This window comes from Talpa occidentalis, unplaced genomic scaffold (assembly GCF_014898055.3).
Source record: "Talpa occidentalis isolate TD23 unplaced genomic scaffold, MPIMG_talOcc4v2.1 talOcc4.3, whole genome shotgun sequence".
Lineage (NCBI taxonomy): Eukaryota > Metazoa > Chordata > Mammalia > Eulipotyphla > Talpidae > Talpa > Talpa occidentalis.
In genome coordinates, this window is record NW_023603184.1 from 78,105,007 (window position 1) to 78,122,043 (window position 17,037).

A 17,037-nucleotide genomic window follows, 5' to 3' on the forward strand; every position below is an offset into this window, starting at 1 on the left:
TTATGGCATATAGCTTATTTTTCAAAATAACAGTCTGTAAGAAGCACGAAGAAGAAGATTTTAAGAATTTTTGGTTTGTTTTAGAAAATATGTCATGGATTGGGTCAACTTATAGATGAGTCTGTCTACATTGAACCTTGTGGGAAGTAATCAGTGTCCAGTTACTTTTTACTCACATATTACACAGGCATCATATATGTATTCAGTGGTTAACTTGAATTCCTCATTTGCTAGACTTGACTTCAAATAGATAATACACATTCCTCTCCCTGTATAGAGGAGTTGATGAAGATTACCATACATCTCCCTCACAGTGTCTTCTCTTTCACTTAAGTGAAAATTGGTAGAGGGCTACCCCAATTGGGAAGCTAGTTTCTGCCATTTTCATGGTAAATTCTGTAGTTTAGTTGAATATCACTCTTGCATCATTTCTTTGTGTTGGATAAAATGTTATTAATAGTTTATTATAAAATATTTTGAATGGGGGGGGCCTCCCTGGAGGTGCAGCAGGTTGAGCACAGCACTGTGAAGCTGTCTGCAGCCTTTGCAGTGCAGTTTCAATTCCCAGCTGGCCAGGGAGATTCCCACATTGCCTGGCAGACCTCTCCTGTTGGCCCGCTGCTCCCCTCAATAGTGTATTTCGGTCAGTCTGCCTGTTCTGCTACCTGCTCTGTCTCTGGTGAATCCTTTCACCCTCCCACACCTCTGCCCTGTATCCCAGCTCTTGTGCAAAAATAAATAAATCTTAAAAATATATTTTGAATGGAATTTTGAATTGCTTGATTTGAATAATCCTATATAATGGCTAATATCCTTAAGTATATTCATGAGCATTAACACTTCTTGAGAAATTTGAAAAATCATTACCTTCCTTTTTATCTATCTTCCGATCTTATCTTTAATACTGCCACACTCCAGAAACACTGTGATTGTTATTTTCTATTTATCTTTACATTCCTCATCCTATAAGCTTTTAAACTATTTTGCTTTGTAGTCTTTTGAGCTAACATGTCCTTGGTGTGGGTAATGTTTCCCTTTGTAATTTTCATTTCTTGGAAGTTTAATTATAGAATTTTATTATTTTCTCCTTTGCATTTGCTTTAATTAAAAAAATAAAATTTATTGAATGTTAGTATTTATAGATCAATACTCTAATTTTGTTTTTTTCCCATTTCCCTGGTTCCAACTTCTAGAAAAATTTTTAAGTTTATTTCCATCTTATAAGTTTAGAAGTTAGTTTTCATGTTATTTTGTGTATTTCAAAATAATTTTTTGTTTTCTATATATTATTTTTAAGGGAGTCATTATTTTTCCTTCACTATGAATATTAGTTTCTTTGATGTTTTTTTCTCTTCACTTTCTGTTTCCTAAAAACTTATTTTATTTGTATTAGTTCTTAGTATTGTTTATCACAATGAAGAATTTTCTCAACAGTCTAATGACCATGGGTTGTTCATTTATATTTGAAATGAGACACTTAATAATTTTTCTTAGAAATCCCGTTCGTGGTTGGAGTTCATACTTTAGTGCACTTCTCTTTCATGTTAGGTTAACTGGTCATTTTGTTAGAGAATATTCAAATCTTGTTATTTGAAATTTCCAAAATTCTCCCAGAGGGCCAAAATAAATGATGCCTGTCTTTAATTATCTGGGAACCACAGTGAGAAAGAGTGCTGAGATACTCACTATTCAATAATGTAGATTTTTTGGGCCTCCCCTGATGGCGCAAGCAGCTGAACGCAGCACTATGAAGCTGTCCGCGGCCTCTGCGGCGCAGGTGCGATCCTGGCCAGCCAGTGAGAATCCCACATGTGAAGCAGACCCCTCCTGTCTCGCCTGCTGCTCCCCTCAGCAGTATGTTTCATCAGTCTACCTCTTCTGTTCCCTGCTCTGTCTCTGATGAATCCTCTCACCCTCCCTCCCATCTGGCCTGTACCCCAGTTCTTATATAAAATAAATACATCTTTTAAAAAATGTAGATTTTTTTCCCCAATCAATATCTGTGTTTTTTCACATTCACCCCAAGCTTCAATTTTGCCTGAGGTCCATAAGTGTTGGGCAGCTTTTGGCCACTTTCTTCATAGAGTAATCCACTCATATTATGCCTGAATATGTTAGAGTAGAAGAGTAAATCCATTTCACTTGAACTTCACATTGAAAATTTTCTATCCAATCCCTCTTATTTTTAATCCACATTCCATACCCCCTTGTTCTATAAATAATTTATGAATATTCTTTTGTTCTCCAATCCAGAATCCTGTTTCTCATTCATTCCTTGCTATGTAACACAGAAAGTTTCAGCTCTCTATGTACTGCTAAATTACCATCTTATCATTTGCTCTGCAACATTTGTCTTAGCCTTTCATCAGCAGATACTATCTTTGTAATTTTTTCCATTCTTGAAAGCACATCTTTTCTACTCTAATATAGTGTTAGAAAGGGAGTTTGATGGAGGGTGGAGTAGGTGGTGCAGAGATTAATGTACGTTTTCCATTCATCATATGTATATATATATATATATATATACATATATATACAAATCTGTGCTAGTTTGCTAGGGCTTCCATAATAAAATGCCACAGAGAAGGTGATATAAAAGCATACATTTATTCAATCACAGTTGGAATCATCTAGTGGCCTGAGATCAAGGAGTAGTCAGAGCTGGCACTTTCTCAGGCATGTCTCCGTGACTTGAAGATATTTGTCTTCTCCTGCCTGTGTCTTCACATGTTCTTCCCTTTGGATATGTCTGTATACTCTTCGAATAACCACTCCTGTTGGATTAGCACCACAACTAATGACCTTATTTTACATTAATTACCACTTTAAATATCCTGTCTCCAAATGCAATCACATTCTGAGACACCAAGTACAAGGACTTCACTATATTAAATTAGGGGGTCCCGATTCAGCCCTTACCACCATCGATAGTGGAATTAAGACTGATTTAAAAATGGAAGAGAAGAGAATGTTACCAGAATATCATTATCACAGGAAGGGAATAAGAAATTTAAACAGAGCCTCAGAAGAGTATGTCCAGAAGGTCAACCTCATGTGAGTGATCTAATGCATGTAAAAGCATAGCACTAAAAGTTCTTGAAAACAAACAAAATTGGAGCCCAGGAGATCTGTGTAAAGTAAACCATGAACCATAGGCAAAAATATAATATAATACCAATACAGGTGAATAGAGAATGCCCAAAAGGATTAATTTACAGATTTATAAAACAATGATCACTGTCAGCAATACAAAACAAGGTTAGAGCAGGAGGAAGACTGACTTGATTTTGTCACGAAGGACTTGTTATATAGCAGCTTTTATTTTCAACAGTCAACAAAACTGAGTCTATAAGAAGATTTTTAGTGATTATAAAGTTTAGAAGGGCATGCAGGGATGTCATGTCAGTTTTTCTTAGTAGTTAATGTAAAATACATTCTGTAATTACATAAAATTTACAAAGATGGCTTTCTGAATAGATTTAGGTTAAAAGAGGACATTGTCTCTTCTTAAATATACCATGCCACTTTTTTTTATAACATATATTTTTCTGTGTCACTCTCTTGGCTTGTCTGCAATTGATGAATTATATCATTGTTTATCCCAGAAAAACAAATGTTCTATTTCTGTGTTAAGTCATAATCTATTTCCATAACAGCATTAGTTACATATGCCTCCCAGTCATTAAAATGATGCCGATGCAGACTAGACTGTACTATCATTATTCTGTTTTTCTAAAATAAGGACTACCAGCAAAGAAACACACCGTTCTTATGTTACTATCTGTAGTTTCTTACCTGATGTTAGAAAAAAAAAACGCAAAATAAAATACGACTTATTAAAATGGACTATAGAACCTAGTGGCAGTGAGACATTTGTAAGAAATTGAGAATTGACATGTAAGTGCAGTGAAAACTGCCAAAAATCAGAGTTATGATTACTCATAAAGATTTTGATTGTCTGGCTATGGATAAACCTGTGAAATTGCACAAAGTGTTTTAGAGACCTTCTCCCATTAATCAGAAAAATGTCCAAGCCAAATATTGACTTGTGATTTGCTTTCTTCTCTTGGAGGATTTCAGGAGAATGACATTATAAAGGAAAAAAAGCCAACTTCACAAAATCTGGGTCTTGAAGTAAATGTGAAATGAGAATGCAGTCCTTTCTGTGTCTTAAAAATAAACTCTTGTGCTAAAAATGAATGTTCTGTCTCCTATATAACCCAAATGTCAAGACTTCAATTTATTTTTTATACTTATACTATTAATTATATTTTGAAGTGATATATGTGCTCTGAAATTATACTCATTATATTCAAATTTGAAAATTAATACTTCTTAAGTTGAAATCAATTGTTTATATGCTTTTCTGTTTATATTATGCTGTACACATTATCTTTAAACTACATATGATTTTCTATTATACATCCTCAATATTTCAAATGAATATATGTTTGATTTGTTTAGCCTTTTTTTGCCCATTCAAAAATACATGTAAATATTCACTAAATTATAAAAACTCCCTCAAATTTATATTAGATAGCAGTCATGATATATGAATTAAGCAGCAAGTTTCATTGCTGGATATGCTTACATTCAAAACTCAAAGTGACATGTGAAGTACATTTTTTTTACCTTTTTATACATATTTTTCAAGAACATTATAGTTGTCCTTGCTTACTGAATATTCATCAGCATTTGTGGAATAGGAATTATAACTTTCTGTGCACTGTCAATCAAAATCTGCTGGCTACATATTATTGCAGTAAAGCTCCAATAGATATTGAACAAATTACTATATGTAGATAATCTTTAATCAAAAAGTGAATAAAAGCTAGATATTTAAATTAGATATTTTAAATGAGACTTGTAATTTAAAATCGCTTTCAAGTTCTAGAATAGCCTGAGAAATTCACCTGGAAATCAGTCTTTAACAAGAAACAAAGATTTTTACAGCTCAAAGGACAGAGAAACAGTTCAACTTATACTTTCTGAAATGCAAAGCAAAATTGTAAAATGTGTCTTCTGGACTCTTTATATGACTATTCTTTTGTTACACTGTTTTGGCAGTTACAAAATAGTGATAAAAAAAATCCATGATCATACAATTCCTGAAATCTCAGCTCTACCCCAAACATACAGGATTGAAATCCATAGGGTGCTGGGAAGGAAGAGAGCAAGACTCAGTGTGTTTAACTAGTATATTCAAAATCAATGTATTCAAACTCTGAGAAACACTGTAGTTTGAGAATTATTGTTTAAACATTTTGGACTTTATTTTCTTTAGGTATGACATTATGATACCAGATAACACTTCCATTATGCTATTACTTTGCCGCTGTGTCATTGACATTTACTCCTTGTGCCACATACCTTAAATTCAACATCATGGTTTTCCTCAAATCAACAATTACCTATTTCTTTAAACTCATAAGCTAAAGAACATTTTCCAGCTCTGTCTTATTTCCCAGTGTCTTCAAAAGTATAATTTTCTGCACATGTAATATTTCAATGTGGTGATTAATTGGTGGGCAATTCACACCAGGACTGGTAGGAAAGGTTTATTTTCAGTCATCTGATAATATATTTTAGGTCTCTCAGTGCAGCTTGGTCTATTTCAAATTCTACCATGTAAGCTAATACTTATTCTATTTTAGTTCCATCTTATTTCACAGGCATTCCTGATCTCTCTTAGGTTTAAAGAACTACTGTCAATGGAAAAAAATAAAATAAAAGGAAATTCCACCATAGAAATTTGCAGAGTTTCAAAAGGCAAGTGGATTTATAAAATGAGTATATGTACCTACCTCATGTAGTTTAGGGGTTAATATAAATTAAACTTAGAAACCTAGAAGCACATTTTGTGCCTAAAACAGGATTTTTACTGTAGAAATCCTCCAATATATTTAATATTTTAATGTGTATTATATCACCTAAGTGGAGTGTAGGTTGTGCATCAATTTCCAAATGTATCTGAACAGATTGCAGACTAGGACTCTGTTTAGAGAAACATACTTTAGAAAAGTTCTCTATGAATCTTCTTTCATGCATGAATGCACATGCTCTAGATAGTCCAGAAAAGTCACTCTGTGAAATAAATGCTAAATAATCAACTTAAGGTGAAGGAGAAATACAGTTTGTTTATGTCCTTATTTAATTTATTATCAGTGAAGATTCCAAACTTTAACTGTTATAATGTAAATTGGTTGGTCAAATGGCATTTAGACAATGAATTTTAGAGAATATGACTTTTCAATATTTATTGACCACTGTATCCCAGTATGAGATCTTTGAAACAAGAGAATCTTGTAACCCTATCACTGCGTATTGAACATCCCTGATAGCTAGTTCAAATTCTTATAGGCTGACCCTCATTTAATAGTAATATAATGCCTGACAACTAAATTTATCTGAAGTGCTATGTGGTGAATATTGGTTCTCTTTATCAAATTTCTGATCCTCTTTTATAGGACACTTGGTAGGAAAACATTTTCATGTTTTCGAGAGGTTAAGCATCATCATAAGATTTGTCTTTGTAAGTGACAATGTTAAGCACAGTCATGAGTTACTGAACATCTGACGTAAGGGAGACAATGCATCAGTTACATTCCTTCTCTTCTGCCCACACACTAGCAACTATCCAGATTGTGCAGGTTGTGCAGATTTGTGTTCCTGAGTATGAATGATGAGTACACCATTACTAGGTGAGCCTCTGAAATTTTACAATTACTTTTACCACAGGAGAACTGAAACTATCCTGACCAATACATTTGGATATTGGAAAAAAGATATTCTTAGAAATTATTAAAATTTTTGTTGTCCTACTATTGCAATATTTATCCATTAGGCAAAGTGACGCAGTTGGCTTTCTGAATTTCCAAGCTAATAATTAGACTATTAAATAAGTTATAATTGTAGCAAGTTACAGAATTCTGAAGTCAGAATTAGGCATTCTTGATTTTTAACTGGAATTTGGTGTCAGTTAATGCTTTTCATTTTTATAATATATATGTAGCCATTTAAATATGTGCTAAATTATACGTAGCCATTGAATTATACATTTATTTAACATGTATTTGTTAGGCATTTCATACCAGTCTTTATTTTTTTTTAAGATTTATTTATTTATACAAGAACTGGGGAACAGTTTAGAGGCTTGGGAGGGTGAGAGAATTCACCAGAGACAGAGCAGGGAGCAGAAGATGCAGAGGACACTGGTGAGGGGAGCAGGGGGCGAGGCAGGAGAGGTCTGCCATGCCATGTCGGTTTCTCCCTGGCCGGCCAGAAATCAAACCTGTGCTGCAGAGGCTGCGGACAGCTTCACAGGGCAGCACCCAACCTGGTGCACCACTGGGGAGGCTCCTCATACCAGTCTTTATAATGGGAGATGCTCTAAAGTACTGAGTGATCCGGGACAAAAGTTTGCCAGCATTTTGTTCTTTAAATGCCTTTACAATATTAAAAATTACTGAATATCCCAAAAAGCTCTCTATGCAACTTATTGTGGAAAATATACACTGTGTTCAAAATGAAAACTGAGAATATTTGTTAACATCTTATTTTTAAATCATTACAATTCATGTGCAGTTGTAAGAAACCACAAAAAAATATTTACATGCCTTTTCTTCACTTTCACTAATGGTTAAAATCTTGCAAAACTGTATAATATCACATCCATGATATGATCATCCTTACAGTCAAGATATAGAATATTTCACAGCACAAGGATTCCTCACCTCAGATGACCCATTAAAGGCCATGCTCATTTCCTATGATACCTCTCTGTGCTCCTTACTCTCAGGAAACCATTCACCTGTTGTCTATTTCTATAATTTTGATATTTCAATAATGTTACATAAATGGAAAGACACAGTGCATAATCTTTTGGGATTGAGCTTCCTTCCTCACTATAATTCTCTAAGCATTTAGGTTATGGTGTATATCAAGAGTGTTGTTATTATTTGTTTTATTGCTGAATTTTATGGATGTGTGCCACAGTTTATTTAACCATTCACCTGCTAAAGGCATGTGCATTTAGTGATTTTTATATTGAGTTTAAAAATTTTAATATGTGGGTACATTGCTTTTCAAAGTGGCAAAACAATTTCATATATATTTCATATATATATTTCAAATATATATAATATATATTTCATATATATTATATATATTTCATAGTATATTGATACTTTGTATAATTATATTAGAGTACCTTTAATGTCTGGAAAGCTATCAAGTTAACAATGATGGATAAACTATTTCATATTCCAATTTTCTTGTGAAAGCACAAATAGTATCACTAGCAACATATGCTATCATGTTTTTAAGCAATTTGCCTATTTCATTCATTTTTGACACATTGTCTCCCAAACATCCAAATCTAAATAACCATAATCTATTTGATGATCATTCATTAATGCAGAAATTATGTTTCCTTTTTAAAATGCAACTCAGGGCCTCCCCGGTGGCGCAGCGGTTGAGCGCTGGGTTGCGAAGCTGCCCGCAGCCTCTGCGGCGCCGGTTCGATCCCCGGCTGCTCCCCGGCCACCAGAGGAGGGTCCCACATGGCGCGCAGACCTCTCCTGCCGCCCGCTGCTCCCCTCAGCAGTGTACTTCGGTCCTTCTGCCTGCTCTGCTCCCGGCTCTGGCTCTGGTGAATTCTCTCACCCTCCCGTGCTTCTGACTGTACCCAGTGCATGTATAAACGAAACAAACGAACAAACAAACAAATAAATAAATAAAACATGCCTCTATAAAAAAAAAAAAAATAAAATGCAACTCAATTTTACAATATTTTTCCTTGAAAAAGTCACCATGTATAGTATAAAGCAGAAGTTCCTTATTTCACACTTTGTTATCAGAATATTAGATAGGTGGAATTTAATAATATGCATAATTTCTACTGCTATATCAAAAACATTAAGTCAAATAGTCACTCTTGCCTTGCGGGTATGACTTTGGTAAAGAATATAATGATTAATAGTAGCGTTTATCTTGCATGTATGAGTTGGTAAATATAATGCTTAATAGTAGAGTTTACCTTGATTCATACAAAGAAACCAGCAGTTTTTTACATCATTGCTCTTTCCCAATAAATGTAAGTGTGAACAGAATGAAAAAGCAAATATGTGTGTGTGCATTATTAAACATTTTCAAAGCTCAAGTAGTTTCAGGTCTTTTCTAGTTTTCACTTTCTTGCAATATGCTTGTGTACAATTGTAGCCTCTTGCTAGCCAGATATGCATAGGTTGCTTGGATTTTTTTGTTTGTTTTCCTGAATGCACACGCATTGATCATAGTCAGGGATTTGTGGACACCTTATCAAGTTCATTTTTTTAACAATTTCTTAAAAAATTATGCATACAAGACCTGGGGTGTAGGCTACAAGTGCAGGGAGTAAGAGGATTCATGAGACAGAGTGGGGAGCAAAACAGGTGGATCTACTGAAATACACTGCTGAGGGGAGCAGAGGGTGAGACAGGAGAGTTCTGCTGTGACATATGGGTTAGCTCCCAAGCTGGGATTGAACTCATACTGCAGTAGATGGTGATAGCTTGATAGCACTGAGACTTTAACCCCTATGCCACCAGGGAGGATTCAAGTTCTTTTTTAAATTCTAGAAGGTACTGCTTAAATTTTCTGTCAAATCCCTTGGTCCACTGATTATTTCAACTCTATCCACAACCTCAGGCAAGTGGGGTAAGTGAACTTCCTCATTTACCTACTACTAGTACTGCTACTTTTATTGACAAGATTGCTCAGTATTAGGGTTTTTGTTTTTTGCCTTTCATTCCAAAACAAGTAAGTCTCTATAGCAAAAATGATGGTGATTTTCATGACCTGATAAAGAACTAGGGAATGTGAACAGATAAAGAAGACTACCACAGATTCTTACTACAATTACACAAAGTTCATCTGTTTTTCCAGAATAAATATACTTCAAATAGTTTTGTTAAATTTCTTTTGATTTCCTGAGCTCTGAGAAATTTGTTTTGAACAATATTTCCACTTTTATAGTTGTTTTTCTGATGCATTACACATTTTCCCCTAAATTTTTATTGTGGTAAAATAAACTTAACACAAAATATACCACATTAACCATATTTTAGTTTATAATTCAATAGTAATAGATACATTCATAATGCTTTGCTACTAACACTACCATCCATTATCTTGTAAAGCTGACACTCTGTATACATTAAATAATCACCCTCTGTTATTTTATTGCAGCCCCTGAAAACCACAATTCTTTCTTTCTGTCTCTATGAACCTGACTACTCTATATCACATACGTGGAATCATGCACCTATCTGACTTGTTTTTGTGTCTGACTTATTTCACTTGGCATAATGATTTGAGGATTCATGGTGTATCATATTATGAAATTTTCTTTCTTTTTAAGAATGAAGAATATTTCATTGTATGCATATGTCATGTACTACCTCTCCATTCATTAGTCAATGGACACTTGCATTGCTTCCACATTTTAACCACTATAAATATGTTTCTAAGAGCATGGGTATACAAATATTTCTTTGATAAACTGTTTTCAGTTCTTTTGATGATATACCCAGAAGAGATATGTTGAATTATATGGTGATTCTATTTTTAATATTTTCAAAGTGTCTCTACCATTTTACCTGCCCAGTCAAATACACAAAAGTTCCAGCTTCTCCAAATCTTTGTCAACACTTATTTTCTGTGTTTATTTTATTTTTTTTTTTGGTAATAGCCATCCTAGTAGTTGTGAGGTGCTGCATAGATTTGGTTTACATTTCCTTTAAGAGTAGACATTTTTAATATCTTTATATGGTCTTGTTAGTCATTTGCATGTCTTTCTTGGAGAAATATCTATTCATATCCTTTGTACACTTCTGAATCAGGTTATTTTTCTTCTGTTGTTGACAAAAAAAAAAAAAAAACTACTCTAGAAGCTCCTTTACTAGATGTATGATTTTCAAATACATCCCCATTTTGTGGATTGACTTTTTACTCTGTTGCAAAGGTGTCTTTTAATGCCCCAAACTGAAAATTTTCCTGGAGTGAAGTGAATCTATTTCTGTTGTCTGTGCTTTTGAGAGCATATCCATAAATCATTGCCAAATTTCATGCTGTGGAATTTTGCCCTATTTTTCTCCAAAGAAATTAAGAGTTTTAGTTCTTCCAGGAAGGCAGTCAGGGCATGTGTTCTGAATATCTAGGAACAGGTTCTTTTTGTCCACTCTGACTCCCATAAGTTGTATGTAACCTGTACCCCAGTTGTATGTAACCTGTACTGCCTCCTCCTCAGGTCCAGTGGTGGAGGATGGGTAGCTGCTACTGTCCAAGAACTGAAATTCAATCAAAATTAACCACAATTTACCACCCAAGTCTTACTCTGGATTTATAAGTCTTCAATAGACTAGTTACTATATCTAACAAACTCTACTAGTGCATTTATTGCCTAGGTTGGGAAAGAGATTCTTGGTGCTTCTTACTGCTTCACCTTTCTGGAAATCCTCTTCACTGATGTAGTTATTGTGGAACTCATTTATAGTTTGATTGCACCAAGCATTGTCATAACATTAGTCAATAACACGTTCCATAAGCAATTGGTAATATTATTTATTTACTTATTTTCACCCAGAAAAACTGTTACCTTCCAGTTTTGTTTGAGGCAGGTGCCAGACAATAGGTGATAGGTCTGAATTTAATGGAAATGGAGATAGGGTATATATAATTTACTGCATGACCAACTCCTCACATTCTAAAATCTTGATATCTAAAATAAGAACCACTGACCTAGTGACAAAACTGATTTTATGTAGAAAAAGAATATATTATTTAAAATAATTAATTTGGCCAGTCTATTTTTTTTTTTAATTTAGCTAAATAGCATGTGTACTCTTTCTTACATGATTCTTAGAGTTTGACTCCTACAACCATGTAAGACGGAGGAAGTATGATAGACTAAATATTTTGAAAGTCAAGTTTGTTAGAGGGTTTTGGGCTTGTAACAATGTAGTGAAGTGTAAAAATAATGACTGTCCCATTTTGCCTATATATTCATTATGTATGATGGATGTATGATGTAAATAGCAATCTTGCTCAGTAAGATGTCTTCTCATGTTGATGAGAGTTTCTTTCACTGTGCAGACACTTTTTAGTTTGATATAGTCCCATTTATTTTTACTATTCTTTCCCATGTTGTTTAAGTATAATTCCCAAATGTATCTCTGGAGCAAACATCAAGGTTTATGTCATGTATGTTTTGTTCCATGTATGCATGTTATGTCCTCAGGTCTTACATCCAGGTCTTTTATCCACATTGGATTAATATTTGCATTTGACAGTAGTGGTCTAGTTTCATTGCTTTAGATCTGGTTGTTAAGTTTTGCTAGCACCAATTGCTATATAAACTTTCCTTCCTCTACTCTGTGTTCTTTGTTCATTCATCATAAATCAACTGTCCATACAAGTATGAATTTATTTTTGGGTTCTCAATTCTATTCCATTGATCTGTATGTCTATTTTTATCCCAATGGCATACCATGTTGATTGCTATTGTTTTGTAGCATAACTGGAAATTTGGGAGGATAGTAGCTCCATTCTTTTTTTGTCAGAATTGTTTTTGCTACTTGCAGTGTTCTTTAGTTCTAAATAAATTTAATGTTGTTTTTTGTTTATTTGTTTCTATTTCTATGAGGAATGCTATTGAGGTTTTGATAGGGATTGCACTGTATTTGTACACTGGTCAAGTCAAGATAGCCACTTTAACTATAATAATTCTTTCAATCTATGAACACAAACCATTTTTCCATGTCTTTGTATTTTCCTCTATTTCTTTCAACAATGGCTTATAATTTTCAACATACAGAACTTTTACAACTTTGGATAAATTTACTTCAAAGTTCTTAATTATATTTGATGTGATTGCAAATCAGTTTGTTTTCCTGATATTCTTGTTTTTGAAAGTTTAATACTAAAATTCCCAAATAAAAACCTACTGATTTTTATAATGCCTACCCAGGTCTACCAGTTGTTTAAAGACAGTTGACATTCATTTTAGTATAAAGCTATTTGATGGAAATTTTTAAATAATGTAATTGTACTCACTAGTTCCAATGTGTGATTTCTTATCAGTTAATAAAATTAATGTAGCTTACAATAATTTTAGAAAAGTTGTGAGAAGTAAAAATGAATGTAGTGAAAACATTTTGAACAGTTTTATTTGATTTAGGAAAAAATATCAATAAAAGCAAAGAGCAATTCTGAGAAAATGTATATAGTTGATATAGTTATAATATATATAATATATAGATATATAGATATAAAGTAGATACAGTTGAATCTGCAAATGTGATAAAAATCCTTTGTGATTTTTTTAATGATTTATTCATTTATTTATACAAGAACTGTGGTACAGGCCAGATGTGCAGGAGGGTGACAAGATTCACCAGAGACAAAGCAGGGAACAGAACAGGCATACTGACAAAATGCACTGCGGAGGGGAGCAGTGGGCTAGACAGGAGAGGTCTGCTGTGCCATGTGGGATTCTCACAGGCCAGCCGGGATCAAACCGGTGCTGCAGAGGCTGTGGACAGCTTCACAGTGCTGCGCTCAATCACCTGCGCCACCAGGGGAGGCCCATCCCTTGTGATTTTTAATTGTTTTCTTCTCTTGGACAATTAAAAGTGATATGTACAATTGAGTATTATTATTACATATTTCAAAAAATATTTAAATAAGCTGTGTATTTATAAAACAAAAATAGAGAGACATAATATTTTAGTCTGTCACTTCAATTGACAGATTCACATGCACATGAATAGTGACTTTTGAAACACAAAATTACATGACTAATTCTTTCCCATCACTTCATTATTTGGTGATGCTAGCCCTAGCTTAGAACTAAAATAAACCCATTTAATGAAATGCTTAGTTAAACATGAAAGCCATTATTACATATGTAACAATTTGGAAATACTGCATTACACTTGGATAATGCCCAGCACCAGTGAATCAATTTTCTATCTGCTTTGTAAAAACAAAGTCTGCTTTATTGCTTTTTGGAAATAGTATTAAAACAATACTTCACAGAAACCATTAAACAGAACTTGTGACACAAAATTTAAGACTTCTGACTAACCTACTTCATTTCTCAATTTCTTTTGAACACATAATAGCATTATGAAAACTGATTATATTATTCATATCTTCCCATTCTTAGTTATATCAGATAGTCTCCAATTAAAAAGTTGATTTGTAAAATGAGAGATGGTACAATTGAACAATCAACCTCACAGTCTACTGTTGTATGGTCTAAATTTTTAATTAATCAAATAAAGTAACATTGAATGCTAGAAAATATGGTGAATTATCTAAATTAGAATAATTAACACAAAGATGATTCTTAAAGAGCATTGCACATTAAATATTTAACCATGAAGAAAGAAAAAAAATCAAACTAGTGAATAAAAGGAAAAATCTTTACTTTTAAAAAATACTTAAATTTATGACATAGTAAGACATTTTATACTGCAAATATTGCAAAAATAGAAGTATTACCTAAAGAGTACTATATAGGGGGCCTCCTGGTGGTGCAGTGTTTGATCGCTGGGTTGCAAAGCTGCCCACAGCCTCTGCAGTGCCTGTTCAATCCCCTGCCACTGAGCGAAGGTCCCACATGGTGCACAGACCTCTCCTGCCTCCCGCTGCTGCTCCCCTCAGTAGTGTGCTTTGTCATTCTGCCTGTTCTGCTCTCCGCTGTGGCACTGGTGAGTTGTCTCACCCTCCCATGCTTCTGACTATACCCAGTGCTTGTATAAATAAATAAATAAATAAATCTTTTAAAAAAAGAGTACTATGTAGGGCATTATGTCCTTTGATTCTGTACATTTTTAAAAAATATATATTTTATTTTTATTTATATATGCATGCAAGAACTGGGGTATAGCCCAGGGGTGTGGGAGGTGAAAGGATTCACCAGGGACTGAGTGGGAAGCAGAATAGGGATCTACTGAAATACACTGCTCAGGGGAAGAGCAGAGCAACAGGGGAGACAGGAGAAGTGTGCTGAGCATTATGGGTAGCTCCCTGGCTGGGGATGCAACTCCTGCCTCAGTGGCTGGCAATAGCTAGATAGCGCTGAGACCTTAACCCCTGTGTCACCGGAGAGGCCCATAATTTTGTACAATTTTGTAAGAGAGAAAAATAGATATTGAGAAAATATGAGTTTGTTAGAGATATATTAGTCCTGTTATTTTTTGTAATATTCTCTGTGGCTGAAGGAAATATGTTTTAACTAAAAGGAGATATATAATGTTCAAATTGCATTTTATCATGCTTTGTGTTTTCTAAAAATATGCAAAAATAATCAAGGTTGTGATGAGTTGTTTCATTGTCACTGGCACAGAGCCAGAAGGATTCCAAATAAATCAGTTGTGTGGGTCTGTGGAGCATGCTAAGCACAGGCATGCTGCAAGAATTAGAATTAGTGTCAGTCTTATTTAAAACTTTTCTTGTTTATCTTTGCAATTTTTATGTTGGCCAAGATTAAATCATGTATCTGCTCAAAACTGCTGAAAAGTAGTTAAGCAAGAAGTAATAGAGAAAGAATGACAAAGAATTCAGAAGACTTTAATTGTAATGTTGTATTAAAATTAAATGAAAAATAAATATTATATAAGTAACAATTTTCCTATAATGAGTAGCAATAGAATAAAGGTCAACTCCAGACCAAAAGATTGGGGCTAATGTTCTAAAGTAAGTATAAATTAGAAAACAAATATCTGTCACCACTAGATCAGAATTAGAATTCTTTTTCAGTTGGGAACAGTTAGAAACTCATAATTAAATAACAAGTAGGATGTACAATAATGATTAAAAATACTATGTAAGTTGGAGTCTAATCAAATAAGTTACTTCAAATATTTACAACAGCAAATGAGAATGGAGGGAAATTTGAGATTCAGCCAGAGGACTGGTGCTCAGAAACAATAGTCACACAAGAAAATCTGAGACCAAGAACATTCTGTGTATGAGACCTGAATGCATGGAGTATACAAGTATATCCCAAAAGGCTGAAAAATGTGTGCACAGGGCAGAAGGCGGGGGATATCTTGTCTTCATCCTTGCTTCCCATTTCAGAATGTCTGCTAAATTCTCCCATAGCTATATTTAACCAGAAACCAGCTATTACAGGAGTGTGGATAGTTCAGGCTATAGGATTCAAACTACTTCTTTATACAGAACAGTAGTAAGGAAGAACTCAAGGGACTCTGAGGACAAACATGGATTGAACCAGCTTATCTCTCATGATCCACTAGCAAGGTTAATTATGTCCGTGATGTTGAGCAGTGTAAAACTATGCCATTACACAGAGGAAATTGTCATAAAGTCGACTTTTTTCCATATTTGATTATTGTATGAAAGAACAGATGTTTTGGTACCTAAGAAAACATGGAATCTGCTGAAAAATATCTGTATCTTGGCAAAACATTGGTTTTAATTATTTGTAAGATATGAAGTCCAACAGTGATGTGGGTGTGTATGTATGTGTGTTTATATTCTCATATTTTTTAATTTATTTTTAATTTTATATATTTTAATTTTATGTATTTTACATCATCTTGGTTATAGTCCCCATATAATTCCCACCCCCCTTGTTTTGATCCTATTCCCTTCTCCCTCTCCCCCCATAATGTAAGGGACCAGGAAAAAGACTAATTATAATAAAGTAAAAATTAAAATTAATTAAAATCAACAAGCAAATATTCTCATATTTTTAACACTTCTCCAAAGAAGACATACAGATGATCAATAGACATGTGAAGAGAAATTGATATGTCTTGTTTTTTGTTTGTTTTGTTTTGTTTTGTTTTGTTGTTTTGTTTTATGGGGGCTTGGATTGCTTGAACTTCCTGTGTAGTACTGACTTTAAAGAATCCTGTAGGTCTGGTAGCTTGACTCTCTGTTTTCATTAGTGTATAGATATATTTATCTGTATACTTTGAATTCTTCATTGACTGAAGTGTTGTTTGAAAGCATTTTGTTTAGTCT

The 17,037-nt window shown here is 33.9% G+C and overlaps 1 protein-coding gene across 1 annotated transcript in view; it reads left to right on the forward strand.

The window, feature by feature from the left end:
- Nucleotides 1–17,037, forward strand: part of KYNU (kynureninase) — a 714,170-nt gene that overhangs the window by 73,114 nt on the left and 624,019 nt on the right. The gene's annotated exons all lie outside the window — the stretch shown is intronic.